Source organism: Pristiophorus japonicus, chromosome 7 (genome assembly GCF_044704955.1).
Source record: "Pristiophorus japonicus isolate sPriJap1 chromosome 7, sPriJap1.hap1, whole genome shotgun sequence".
Classification (NCBI taxonomy): domain Eukaryota; kingdom Metazoa; phylum Chordata; class Chondrichthyes; family Pristiophoridae; genus Pristiophorus; species Pristiophorus japonicus.
The window spans coordinates 193325178-193338839 of NC_091983.1; positions in this window are offsets into that span (position 1 = coordinate 193325178).

Below are 13662 nucleotides of genomic sequence, written 5' to 3' on the forward strand. Positions count from 1 at the left end.
TTTAGGGAGCTAGGAGCTAAATTAAAAAGTAGGACCTCAAAAGTATTAATCTGAGGATTGCTACTAGTGCCACGTGATAATCAGAGTAGGAATCGCAGGATAGCTCAGATGAATACGTGGCTTGAGGAGTGGTGCAGAAGGGAGGGATTCAAATTCCTGGGACATTGGAACCGGTTCTGGGGGAGGTGGGACCAGTACAAACCGGACGGTCTGCACCTGGGCAGGACCGGAACCAATGTCCTAGGGGGAGTGTTTGCTAGTGCTGTTGGGGAGGGGTTAAACTAATATGTCAGGGGGGTGAGAACCTATGCAGCGAGACAGAGGGAAGTAGAATGGAGGCAGAAGTAAAAGATAGAAAGAAGAAAAGTAAAAGTGGAGAGCAGAGAAACCCAAGGCAAAAAGCAAAAAGGGTCACATTACAGCAAAATCCAAAAACCAAGGGGCAGAAAACGCTAGTGGGAATTGTATACAGACCACCAAACAGTAGTAATGAGGATGGGGACAGCATCAAACAAGATATTAGGGATGCGTGCAATAAAGGTACAGCAGTTATCATGGGCGACTTTAATCTACATATTGACTGGACTAACCAAACTGGTAGCAATGCGGTGGAGGAAGATTTCCTGGAGTGTACTAGGGATGGTTTTCTAGACCAATATGTCAAGGAACCAACTAGAGGGCTGGCCATCCTAGACTGGGTGATGTGTAATGAGAAAGGACTAATTCACAATCTTGCTGTGCGAGGCCCCTTGAGGAAGAGTGACCATAATATGGTAGAATTTTTTATTAAGATGGAGAGTGACACAGTTAATTCAGAGACTAGAGTCCTGAACTTGGGGAAAGGTAACTTTGATGGTATGAGACGTGAATTGGCTAGAACAGACTGGCGAGTGATACTTAAAGGGTTGAAGGTGGATAGGCAATGGCAAACATTTAAAGATCACATGGATGAACTTCAACAATTGTACGTCCCTGTCAGGAGTAAAAATAAAACGGGGAAGGTGGCTCAACCGTGGCTAACAAGGGAAATTAAGGACAGTGTTAAATCCAAGGAAGAGGCATATAAATTGGTCATAAAAAGCAGCAAACCTGAGGACTGGGAGAATTTTGTAATACAGCAGAGGAGGGCAAAGGGTTTAATTAGGACGGGGAAAATAGAGTATGAGAGGAAGCTTGCTGGGAACATAAAAACTGACTGCAAAAGCTTCTATAGATATGTGAAGAGAAAAAGATTCGTGAAAACAAATATAGGTCCCTTGCAGTCAGATTCAGGTGAATTTATAATGGAGAAAAAAGAAATGGTGGACCAGTTCAACAAATACTTTGGTTCTGGTTTCACGAAGGAAGACACAAATAGCCTTCCAGAAATAGTAGGGGTCCGAGGGTCTAGTGAGAAGGAGGAACTGAAGGATATCCTTATAAAGCGGGAAATTGTGTTAGGAAAATTGATGGGATTGAAGGCCGATAAATCCCCGGGGCCTGATAGTCTGCACCCCAGAGTACTTAAGGAAGTGGCCATAGAAATAATGGATGTATTGGTGATCATTTTCCAACATTCTATAGTCTCTGGATCAGTTCCTCTGAACTGGAGGGTAGCTAATGTAACACCACAGTTTAAAAAAGGAGGGAGAGAAAACGCCTAATTATAGACCGGTTAGCCTGACATCAGTAGTGGGGAAAATGTTGGAATCAATTATTAAAGATGAAATAGCAGCGCATTTGGAAAGCAGTGAAAGTATCGGTCCAAGTCAGCATGGATTTAGGAAAGGGAAATCATGCTTGACAAATCTTCTGGAATTTTTTGAGGATGTAACTAGTAGAATGGACAAGGGAGAACCAGTGGATGTGGTGTATTTGGACTTTCAAAAGGCTTCTGGCAAGGTCCCACACAAGAGATTGGTGTGCAAAATCAAAGTACATGGTATTGATTGTAATGTACTGACGTGGATAGAGAACTGGTTGGCAGGCAGGAAGCAGAGAGTCAGGATAAACAGGTCCTTTTCAGAATGGCAGGCAGTGACTAGTGGAGTGCCGCAGGGCTCAGTGCTGGGACCCCAGCTCTTTACAATATACATCAATGATTTGAAAGAAGGAATTGAGTGTAATATCTCCAAGTTTGCAGATGACACTAAACTGGGTGGCGGTGTGAGCTGTGAGGAGGACGCTAAAAGGCTGCAGGGAGACTTGGACAGGTTAGGTGAGTGGGCAAATGCATGGCAGATGCAGTATAATGTGGATAAATGTGAGGTTATCCACTTGGGAGCAAAAACATGAAGGCAGAATATTATCTGAATGGCAGCAGATTAGGGAAGGTGGAGTTGCAACGAGTGTGTCATGGTTCATCAGTCATTGAAAGTTGGCATGCAGGTACAGCAGGCAGTGAAGAAAGCAAATGGCATGTTGGCCTTCATAGCTAGGAGATTTGAGTATAAGAGCAGGGAGGTCTTACTGCAGCTGTACAGGGCCTTGGTGAGGCCTCACCTGGAATATTGTGTTCAATTTTGGTCTCCTAATCTGAGGGAGGATGTTTTTGCTATTGAGGGAGTGCAGCGTAGGTTCACCAGACTGATTCCCGGGGTGGCGGGACTGACATATGAGGAGAGACTAGATCAACTGGGCCTTTATACACTGGAGTTTAGAAGGATGAGAGGGGATCTCATAGAAACTTATAAGATTCTGACAGGACTGGACAGGTTAGATGTGGGAAGAATGTTACCTATGATGGGGAAGTCCAGAACCAGGGGACACAGTCTTAGGATAAGGGGTAGGCCATTTAGGACCGAGATGAGGAGAAATTTCTTCACTCAGAGAGTTGTTAACCAGTGGAATTCCCTACCGCAGAGAGTTGTTGATAACAGTTCATTGGATATATTCAAGAGGGAGTTAGATATGGCCCTTATAAAGGGATCAAGGGGTATGGAGAGAAAGCAGGAAAGGGGTACTGAGGGAATGATCAGCCATGATCTTATTGAATGGTGGTGCAGGCTTGAAGGGCCGAATGGCCTACTCCTGCACCTATTCACTATGTTTCTATATTTAAAGCTTACACCATTGCGTCATGCAAAGTCTATAGATGCCACACCTACTCCTATCCGAACAATCATATATGATAGATGATTTCTATAAGTGTCATAGAAACAATGCTTGCCTGATGAAAATCATTACAATGCACAATATGTTGATGGTCATGAAATGTGATGTCTGTGATGATTTTGATAGCAGTGGTGCTTTTGTCGTGCATATGCTGTGTGTTGCGCTGGACTCACCTTGTCACCCTAGTTCCCCCTTCTCCTCTAATAACCTTATTTGTATTTTGCAGCTCAGCCAGCAGCGCGGCCCCAGGCAAGACCACAGAGGCCAGAAGGTGGGTGCGCGGGCAGGAGTCGGCGGACAATCTACTACATCTGGTGCTGAGGAGCTCCGATTCTTGCCCGTTAATCCGCTGGGTCTGTTCTCAATGGATGAGAGCGGGGTCTTCAAAGATCCTGCATCGCCACGCTCCAGAAGCCATTCCACCCCAAGTCCATCTAGTGGTCCTCCGGTCATTCCCGATTCCACTCTGGAGGTACCGGCCCCAAGCACCTCTCCACAGGGCACCCTATTTGTATCCAGGATGGCGCCGGCCCCGCGGAGGCCTAGTAAGTGCGGCAGGTCTGTTCCATGAGCGCGACATGACAGCGGAGAGATGGTACAGTTGTCCAGGAGGACTGTAGACATTGATGACCAGCTCATCGAAGCATTGGGGGCATATCCTGACAGCTGGCCACCATGACAGTACATTCCACGCATGGCAGAGTCCCTGAATGCGATAGCCAGGAACACTGCTGCCACAGGCCTCCCAATGGCCCCCGAGCGCGGCACTCACCCCTAGGTTCCGCACCACCACTGCGAACGACAGATGAGAGCTAGGACCAAGATCCTGCTTCTGCATCAGAGAATGTTGCCCCCTCGGCAACCCCCGCTCCTGTACCCGTGCAACCACCGTATCTGCCTTCATCTCCCCCAATGAGGCACCGCCTGAGGAGCTCCTCGGCCAGGCGCCATGGAGCGAGGAGGGGAAGGGGTAGAGGTGGGGAGAAGGAGAGGGGGGGGAAGGAAAATGAGGTGCAAGTGCACAGGTGATAGGTGTGTTATATCTCCATCTGGGTGTATTGTAAGATTTCTAAATCTCTGGCATTAAATTGACAGCGAGACTGATTCTTTAAAAACAATTCGGAACAGTTTGTTAAACACACACACATGCACATTTATCAGCAGTCGTCAGTTACTAGTTACAACAGATACAATGTTACAATAATGATTTATAAAAAGGTATACGTCATTTTCCTCTGGATGGCTGGCTGAGCACACGGCTTGCTGTTTCGGCTGGTCTTCAGCAGGAGATCCGCCGTGCCCTCAGGAGAGGAGAAGAGCGAGAAAAATCTTTGGCTTGAGTTCTTATACTTCTCAAAGCCATTGTTCCTCAAAAAGCCCCAGGACAGTTCCATATTGGCTCTCCTCACCCATATGTCTGTCTTGATTAGGTTAATGGCTTTCCAATTAACCCAATACACAAACACCATGCTGGAGGTCTGTGAGCTTCCATTTTGAATCTTTCAAAACTGTCCTTTCATATAGTCTACACTTTCAACATTTATACATACACAGAATCAATTTGATTACTGAACACCTTTATTCTTACAGTATGCAATTTGTTGCAATGTATGGGGGCTGGGGACCACACTCCTGCTTTGCCTTTGTATTCTTTGTTGCTGGACATGTTGAACATGTAATTTATGTCAATGGTAGAAAAGGTGGGGTGTGGCGGGGGTTGGCTGTTATTGGCTGTGGTACTTACGATTGCAAACCAGTGTTGGTATTAAACTTTTGTTACTGAACATGTCATGTATTCAACCAGCATTGTAACCCATGTATAAACTGACCTAAGTTGTACATCGTGAGAACACTGACCACTAGGTGGGAGACACTCCTAACCTGGACTTTCAGGTATAAAAGGAGAAGCTCCACCCACTTTCATCACTTGAGTGCTAAGGAATAAAGGACAGGTCACAGACTGACCTTCTCTCAAGCATGGGCCTCGTGTGCATTTATACTGTGTAGTAAGGACGTATCAATGGCGACAAGAAACTGGGATTTAAACCATGCGAGCATGGCCACTAGCAGAACAGACGAGAGGTACTGTGTTAGGGAATGGTTGGGACAGAGATTCAACATTGTTAAAGCAGCACACAGTTCTCCAGGCAGACAAGGGCAGTCAGGAATGCCCCAACATGTAGTCGAACCCAGAGGGGGAGTTCGACAGAGACAATGGCAAGCTGAACAGCGATTCACGCCATTGCAAGGGACAATGCGGCCAGTAATGGGGCCATCAACACCTGTTAATGGTGCACTCAAGGACAATAACAGGGGCAGTCAGGGATGATCGACTGGCAAGGGACCTTTTGTTTCAAACCGCAACTCATGCTGGAGGCGTGGAAGCATACATTCAGCCGGAGTTTGCAGAGATGAGCAAAATACCTGCAGAAATTGCAGAAATGGACACTGGGGGAAATCGCTGGAAGCTGAAGTTCAGCGAGTTCATGTGGAGCACGTATACAGTTCATACACCAGGACGCCACCGATAATGATGAAAGTGCTCCTCAATGGCATCCCAGTATCAATGGAGTTAGACATGGGTGCCAGCTAGTCCCTGATGGGTATCAAACAGTTCGAAAAGTTGTGGGCATCCAAGGCCAGGAGGCCAAAATTATCGCCGATTGACGTACAGCTACGGACTTACACAAAGCAGATCATTCCGGTGCTAGGCAGCGCCACGGTAGTCATGACCCACAAAGATTCAGAGAACAGGTTGCCACTCTGGATTGTCCCAGGGGACGGTCCCGCACTACTGGGGAGGAGTTGGCTTGCTGTCATGAACTGGAAATGGGGCGATGTCAATGCAATTTCCTCTGTGGAGCGAGTATCATGCTCACAGGTCATGGACAAATTTGACTCATTATTTCAACCCGGCATTGGCACTTTCATGGGGAACAAGGTAGTGATTCACATAAACCCGGACGCCAGACCAGTACACCACAAGGCCAGAGCGGTGCCGTACGTGATGCGGGAAAAGATAGAAGGCGAATTGGACCGCCTGTTGAGGGAAGGCATCATCTCGCCAGTCGAATTCAGTGACTGGGCGAGCCCGATTGTGCCGGTGCTCAAGGTGGATGGGTCGGTCAGGATATGTGGCGATTACAAGGCCACCATCAATCGGGTGTCACTCCAAGACGAGTACCCGCTACAGAGAGCGGAGGACCTCTTTGCGACGCTATCCGGTGGCAAACATTTTTCAAAATTGGACCTGACCTTAGCTTACATGACCCAGGAGCTGGCGAGTGAGTCGAAGAAGCTGACCACCATCATGACACACAAGGGGTTGTTTAAGTAGAACAGATGTCCATTCGGGATTCGCTCGGCTGCCGCGATCTTCCAACGAAATATGGAAAGCCTCCTCAAGTCGATTCCAGAGACGGTGGTTTTTCAGGACGACATCCTCATTACGGGTTACGATACTGAGGAACACCTCCACAACCTGGAGGAGGTGCTACGCAGACTGGACCGGGTAGGTCTGCGACTGAAAAAGGCGAAGTGCGTCTTCCTAGCTCCAGAGGTAGAATTCCTGGGGATGAGGGTAGCAGCAGACGGGATCAGCCCTACTGCATCCAAGACGGAAGCGATCCAGAGAGCACCCAGACCCCGTAACACGACGGAGCTGCATTTGTTCCTGGGGCTCCTGAACTATTTTGGTAATTTTTTTCCTAAATTGAGCACGCTGCTAGAGCCGCTACACGTGCTCCTACGCAAAGGTTGCGATTGGGTCTGGGGGGACAGCTAGGAAAGGGCTTTTAATAGAGCACGCAATTTGTTATGTTCCAACAATCTGTTAACGCTATATGACCCATGTAAGAAACTTGTGTTAACGTGCGATGCGTCGTCCTATGGTGTCGGGTGTGTGTTGCAGCATGTCAATGCCAAGGGTCAGTTACAGCCGGTAGCTTATGCCTCCAGGAGTCTGTCCCAGGCAGAAAGGGGCTACGGGATGGTAGAAAAGGAGGCGCTCGCATGTGTATATGCGGTAAAGAAAATGCACCAGTACCTGTTTGGCAGGAAATTTGAGCTGGAGACAGATCACAAACCCCTAACGTCCCTTTTGGCTGACAACAAGGCCATAAATGCAAACGCATTGGCCCGCATACAGAGGTGGGCACTCACGTTAGCTGCCTATGACTATACAATTCGGCACAGACCGGGCACCGAAAACTGCGCCGATGCACTCAGCAGGCTCCCACTAGCCACCACTGAGGGGGCTACCGAGCATGCTGCTGAGATGGTCATGGCTGTTGAAGCTTTCAGAAGCGAAGTCTCACCCGTGACAGCCCGTCAGATTGAAGTCTGGACAAATAGAGACCCGCTATTGTCTCTAGTCAAGAAATGTGTCCTGAATGGGGACTAGGCAGCCACGTACAGGGCATGCCCTGAGAAATTTAAACCATTTCACAGGCGCAAGGATGAACTCTCGATTCAGGCTGATTGCCTACTGTGGGGAAACCGCGTAGTCATGCCCCAGATGGGCAGAGAGGTGTTCATCAGAGAACTCCACAATGGGCACCCGGGCATTGTCACGAGGAAGGCAATTGCCAGGTCACACATTTGGTGGCCAGGGATAGACGCAGGTCTGGAACTTTGTGTTCGCAGGTGCAACACGTGTGCCCAGCTGGGCCATGCGCCCAGGGAAGCCCCCCTTAGCCCCTGGCCATGGCCCGCCAAGCCTTGGTCACGCATCCATGTGGACTACGCAGGTCCTTTCATGGGGAAAATGTTTTTGGTTGTAGTAGACGCCTACTCCAAATGGATCGAGTGTGACATTTTAAATTCAAGCACATCCTCTGCCACGGTAGAAAGTCTACGGGCAATGTTCGACGCCCACAGTCTACCGGACATCTTGGTCAGCGACAATGGCCCATTCTTCACAAGCACTGAATTCCAGGACTTCATGGCAGGCAATGGAATTAACCATGTTAGAACGGCACCGTTCAAGCCGGCCTCAAACGGCCAGGCAGAACGAGCAGTGCAGATAATCAAACAGGGGATGCTCAGATTCCATGGGGGTTCCCTACAAACCCGCTTATCACGCCTCCTGTTGGCCTATAGATCCCGACAACACTCGCTCACAGGGGTTCCACCCGCAGAGCTACTAAAGAAAAGGACGCTCAAAACCCAATTATCCCTTATACACCCCACCATGAAAGAAATTGTCGAGAGCAGGCGCCAATCACAATATGACTACCATGACAGGAATGCGAGGGCGCGATGTATTGATGTAAATGATCCTGTTTTTGTCCTCAACTACGCTGCAGGGCCCAAATGGCTCGCAGGCACTGTGGTTGCCAAAGAGGGAAATAGGATTCTGGTAGTTAAACTTACCAATGGACAAATCTGCCGCAAACATGTGGATCAAACAAAAAGGAGGTTCAGCAACCCCATAGAAGAAGCAGAGGAAGAACACGATATAGAGTTCACTCCACCACAGGTGACCGAACACCGGAACCAAAGGGAGGAGAGCCAAGTCACTGTGGGCAGTCCGGACAGGCCTGAGGCACTGCAAACAGCAGACACTCAGGCCAGTGCCCAACAACCGGAGCCCCAACTCAGGCGCTCTACAAGGGAGCGTAAACCACCAGAAAGACTCAACCTGTGATCTCAATAAGACTTTGGGGGGGGAGATGATGTCATGTATTCAACCAGCATTGTAACCCATGTATAAACTGACCTAAGTTGTACACTGTGAGAACACTGACCACTAGGTGGAAGACAATCCTAACCTGGGCCTTCAGGTATAAAAGGGGAAGCTCCACCCACTTTCATCACTTGAGTGCTAAGGAACAAAGGACAGGTCACAGACTGACCTTCTCTCAAGCATGGGCCTCGTGTGCATTTATACTGTGTAGTAAGGACGTATCAGAACATAACCTTGTTGCCCATTGTCTTAGATAGCTGGACTGTTACACACTGGTGATTCCTTACCATGAAAGGGTTATCTAAAACTTAACATCAATCAATGTAAACTTTAACTGGCAACTGGTACCAAGGTGATGGGCACCATTGATATCTGAGCTGTGCACACACACAGCAGTATGTCAGCGTTGTCATTCATATCAGCGCTCTTTCAGGCAAATCTTTCAGATATCAGCTCCTCATGTAAGAGTGGGATTTAATAAATGCCAGCCACACCGCTGGCGTTCATTCCGGTTAGTTCCATTTTTGTGGGCAGTTTTTTGAGCGAGCGATATTGTGGCCGATGTGTGCGAGGTGGTGAAATTGATGATGGCCGATCTCCATGGCCGCTAGTTTGGGTAAATATGCTCTTTATGACAAAAAAACAGTGGGCGGGCGTTAATATTGAATCTCACCGTTAATTCTGTGCGGAAAGTAACACTGGCCGATATTATGGGCGTTGATTTCGCCCATTCTGCTGATTCCACCCAAAAAAAGTGGGCAGGTGGTAACATTTTTTCCTGCCCTTAAGCACATTGGGAAAATAATGCTCTGCGATAAGTCTCCTAAAAAAGCCCGTCAGTTTCCATTTTGTGCCAAAATGGGCAATATATGGGCATTATATGTCATTTCAGCGGTAAAATGGGCGTTAAGTGGGCATTAAGCATGCAAAAAAAAGTCGAGATTCTAGCCCAAGGGTTTGGGAGTAATATATTAGCATGGAAAGAGAATTGGTTAATGGACAGAAAACAGAGAGTCGGGATAAACGCGTCTTTTTCAGGTTGGCAGGCTGTAACTAGTGGGGTGCCGCAAGGATCATTGCTGGGGCCTCAGCTATTTACAATCTATATTAATGACCTAGATGAAGGCACTGAGCGTAATGTATCCAAGGTTGCTGATGATACAAAGCTAGGTGGGACAGTAAGCTGTGAGGAGAACACAAAGTGTCTGCAAAGAGATATAGATAGACTAAGTAAGTGGGTAGTAAAGTGGCAGATGGAGTATAATGTAGGAAAATGTGAGGTTATTCACTTTGGTAGGAAGAATAGAAAAACAAAATATATTACTGGTGAGAAACTTTTAAATGTTGGTGGTCAGACAGATTTGGGTGTCCTTGTGCAAGAAACACAGAAAGCTAACATGCAGGTACAGCAAGCAATAAGGAAGGCAAATGGCATGTTGTCCTTTATTGCAAGGGAGTTGGAGTATAAGAGTAAGGAAGTCTTGCTGCAATTGTACAGAGCCTTGATGAGACCACACCTGGAAAACTGTGCACAGTTTTGGTCTCCTTATCTAAGGAAGGATATAAATGCCTTGGAGGCTGTGCAACAAAGGTTCACTAGATTGATTCCTGCAATGGGAGGACTGAGTTATGATGAGAGATTGTGTAGATTGGGCCTATACTCTTTGGAGTCTCAGGATAAGGGGTAGGCCATTTAAGACAGCGATGAGGGGAAATTTCTTCACTCAGTGGGTTGTGAATCTTTGGAATTCTCTGCCCCAGAGAGCTGTGGATACTCTTTCTCTGAATATATTCAAGGCTGAGACGGATAGATTTTTGGAGTCTAGTGGAATCAAGGGATATGGTGATTGGACGGGAAAGTTGAGGTTAATGATCAGCCATGATCTTATAGAATGGCGGAGCAGGCTCGAGGGGCCATATAGCCGACTCCTGCTCCTATTTCTTATGGTCTTATATTTCTTTCTTTTTTTCCTATTGGCACTTAGGTTCTCTTCAGCCATTGTGGCAATGGTTGTAAGTTTGCCCCAATCAGTTTCCTAATGGAAATTCCCCGATCTCAACAACAACAATTTGCATTTATATAGTGCCTTTAACATAGTAAAATGTCCCCAGGCACTGCACAGGAACATTATTAAACAAAAGGAGATTTTGGGACAGGTGACTAAAAGCTTGGTCAAAGAGGTAGGTTTTAAGTAGCATCGTAAAGGAGGAGAGGCAGAGGGAATTCCAGAGCCTGGGACCCAGGCAGCTGGAGGCAAGGCCGCCAATGGTGCAGCAATTAAAATTAGGACGCCAGAACTGGGGGAGCTCAGATATCGTGGAGGGTTGTAGGGTTGAAGTGGGTTGCAGAGATAGGGAGGGGCAAGGCCATGGAGGAATTTGAAACAAGGACGAGAATTTTAAATCTGAGTGATTATTTTCACAAACAAATTTGAGTCGTTCTGCGCATGTGAACTGTATGGGGGATGGGGGAGGAGGTGGAGCCTATAGACTGGTACGAACACATTCTTCATACTCGTGTTACTTGCTATTTAAACCTTCTGGGACTGAGGTGGCTCTTGTCTCACAGCATCTAAGCCCTGAGATGGGTCAGCTGCAGACTGCAACACTTGTGCTGCTGCATGGGCAGCTGGCCCTGAATTAGTTTGCTGACATGTATAGGGGTTGATGGGGATGCATTCATGTGCTGCCATTGTGAGAAACAGCATCATTATGCATTCCATTCCTGCCATAATAGTAGCCATGCTTCTGAGGGAAAGCAAACCTGATGGCAATAATGACATCTGTGCAGCCCTATATAATGCTTGTCTGCAACTGAAACGCAATCCTTTGAAGGGCGGATGAGACATCCCTTTCCAATTTGGCACCCCGGGTCTCTGTGGCAGCAGTCTGGGCTTCCATGAAGAATCACAAACTAATCTTAGGGTTTCTGTCATGTTGGTATCTGCTGTAGATGTCCCTGGAACTGGTCTTCAGTTAAGAAGTTGCATGCTCTGATCTGCTTGTCAACAATGGCCCAGAAATTCCAGCTTCCCCGGGTTCATATGAGTTTCTACGGACCCAGGAAGGTATCAGAAAAGCCGATTTTCAGCGTACAATGCGCATGCGCTGAAAGCCCACTTTTCTGATCTGTCTAGCTCCAGCTTGACAGATCCTCCACGTCTCAGGAGCGAGGACATTTGCAAGGGCAAGATTGTGGGATTTACCCATATCTTGCCCAGCAAATGTCCTCAAAACTCTTGCGCCTGATAAAAGCAGGCGCATAGCCTACTTTTACAAGCATAAGAGTTTTAAAACACACTTGAAACATAAAAAATAAAATTAAAAATACATATTTTATTTTTACATTTATTTTAAACCATCATTTTACAAACTTTGTAAAAACTCAGAAATTTTTTTTTCTAAGATATTTATTAACTTTAATTTCAATGAATTTTAATTACGTGAGGTGTGTTTTTCATTTTTTAATTGGTGTTATTGTGTTTGTTTGTTTTTTTCTCAATTACGAGCAATGAGAACTCGTAGATACAGAGTTCTTATTGCTATTAATTGAGAATACTGTGCCTGATTGGTTGAGCAGTCACACATGACTGCATCTGCTCCATGGGAACTTCGAGGATGGGAGTGCGCTTTGCAGCACGGAAAGGGAAGGCCTCCCCACTGCAATCAAAGACGCCTCCGGGACCACCAGGTACTTTCAGGAAAATTCTCCGGTCAGAGGCAATTGCCCGCGGGAAACCTCCGACCGGAATTTCAGGGCCAATATCTTCCTTCTTGTGTCACCGTGCTCTGTATGTCACCCAGTGCACTCCCCTCTGGCTAGCTCTCTAACTTGCCTAGATGTCTCTGGACTGCTGCTTCCGAGGGAGTGAGCGACTGATAAATGCATGTTCTGAAATGGTGGCAAGGCCATATGCACTATGAACCAAGTTCATCTTCGTTGGGCATATGTAGAGGAAGGATAGAGAGGTTAGAATGGGTTGCTGAAGTTCAGAGTTCACATGTCGTTTTAAGTAGAAGGAGTGACAAAGGTTTCACAGTATAGTTTGCTGATGGGTACTGTGAGGTATGGTGGAATGAAATGGAAGAGAAGCAGAATGTCATCACAAATCTGCAGCTGACACATGCTGTCCTGCTTCCCTTTCTCCAATGCCTGCTACAGCTTTTCTACCCAGAATTTGAAGAGCTTCTTCCTCGTAGAGTAAAAGGACAGAGATTTGGGTGAGAACCACCTATTGCAGATCCCTCTCTCTCGTGTAATGATCTGTCTTGTCCTTGGAAAAAAAAAAGAGAATTATCTTTGGTTAATATTACATGCAAGAATATCCAGGTGTCCGCATGCAGCTCATAATGGGTGTGATGGCAGGTATGCTTACACCAAGCAAATGCAGATGAGACTTGAATTTTGGGAAATCTTGCCTATCTCCTCTGTCGTGTTGCTAATGGTTGTCAATGTGTGGTCGAGTGTGGTCAGTGCTTCGATGCTGGGGATGTTGGCCTGATCGAGAACACTGACGTTGGTGCGTCTATCCTCCCAGTGGATTTGCAGGATCTTGCGGAGGTAGCGTTGGTGGTATTTCTCCAGCGCTTTGAGATGTCTACTGTATATGATCCACATCTCTGAGCCGTATAGGAGGGTGGGTATCACTACAGCCCTGTAGACCATAAGCTTGGTGCCAGATTTGAGGTCCTGATCTTCGAATACTCTCTTCTTCAGGTGACTGAAGGCTGCGCTGGCGCACTGGAGGCGGTGTTGGACCTCGTCGACAATATCTGCCCTTGCTGATAGTAGGCTCCCGAAGTATGGAAAACACTCGACCAGTTCCGTTGGGCGGGCCACATTGTCCGCATGCCCAACACGAGACTCCCAAAGCAAGCGCTCT